Genomic DNA, 958 nt, shown 5'->3' with positions numbered 1-958 from the left:
TATATATATAGACTGTATATATACACTGCAAGAGTTTCCATTGTGTCATTTTATCACAATAGTATCAAAAGTTTTCTTTTGTCTTGTCTGTCGCTCCTGTTTTTCAGTGAATGTATTTTACTTCCATTTATCTTATTAAAAAAAAGACAATCTATCTACCACAGTGGCCAAAATCTGTCCTTCAAACAAAGGATGGGAAAGGAGAACAAGGAGAACTGGTCACAGGAAGTTTAACTGTGTAACCACCAAAACTCATTCTCACCTAAATGTTGACACTAACAGCTGAAGACAGAAAAAAAGGCAGTGAACTCAACTGACATCATCTGACAACGAAGCTTAAAATAATAATTAAAAAAAAAGCCTGATGTGGTTGCACGCTATTCAAATCAACAGCATACCTTTGTTTCTGAAATTATGACTTGCAGATAAATACAACATATTTTAGTGTTCAAACAGATACAAAGCTTGTGTCATGTCAGCTCCACACAGAAAGGCCCCAGGTGGAAGTTGACCCTGACCTTTATTCTGCACTCAGACTCCCCTATGAACTGCAAAGCCTGGCAGAGCTGATAAAGTACACATAAACAGGTAAATGTAMAGATTTTTTTCTTTTTAGCTACAGCTTTGAACAGGAAGAATGTATGAAAAATTTCTAGAATGAACTGAAAAATGGAGGATAACACATCAGGAAAGGCTGTAGCTTTTTTCATAAGAAGAAAATACCTCCAAACATAAATGAGGCAACAGAAAAAAAAAACATCCTAAAAAAACAAAATAAAACACGATAGACCTGTCAAGGGTTAAGATGTTTTTCTTGTTTATGTGAGTGTGTGTGTGTGGGCAAAATGCATTTGATAAACCAAACTGAGAAAAATTTGGTGTTTTCCACTCAGCAACTGTGAACCTTTCATCAAACGGGTCCTAATTTAGTAGCTACTTCTGCTTTAGTGACTTTATA

The sequence above is a fragment of the Austrofundulus limnaeus genome, unplaced genomic scaffold (genome assembly GCF_001266775.1).
Source record: "Austrofundulus limnaeus strain Quisiro unplaced genomic scaffold, Austrofundulus_limnaeus-1.0 Scaffold532, whole genome shotgun sequence".
In the NCBI taxonomy this organism is placed as follows: Eukaryota; Metazoa; Chordata; class Actinopteri; order Cyprinodontiformes; family Rivulidae; genus Austrofundulus; species Austrofundulus limnaeus.
Note: the sequence above shows the minus strand (reverse complement) of the source record.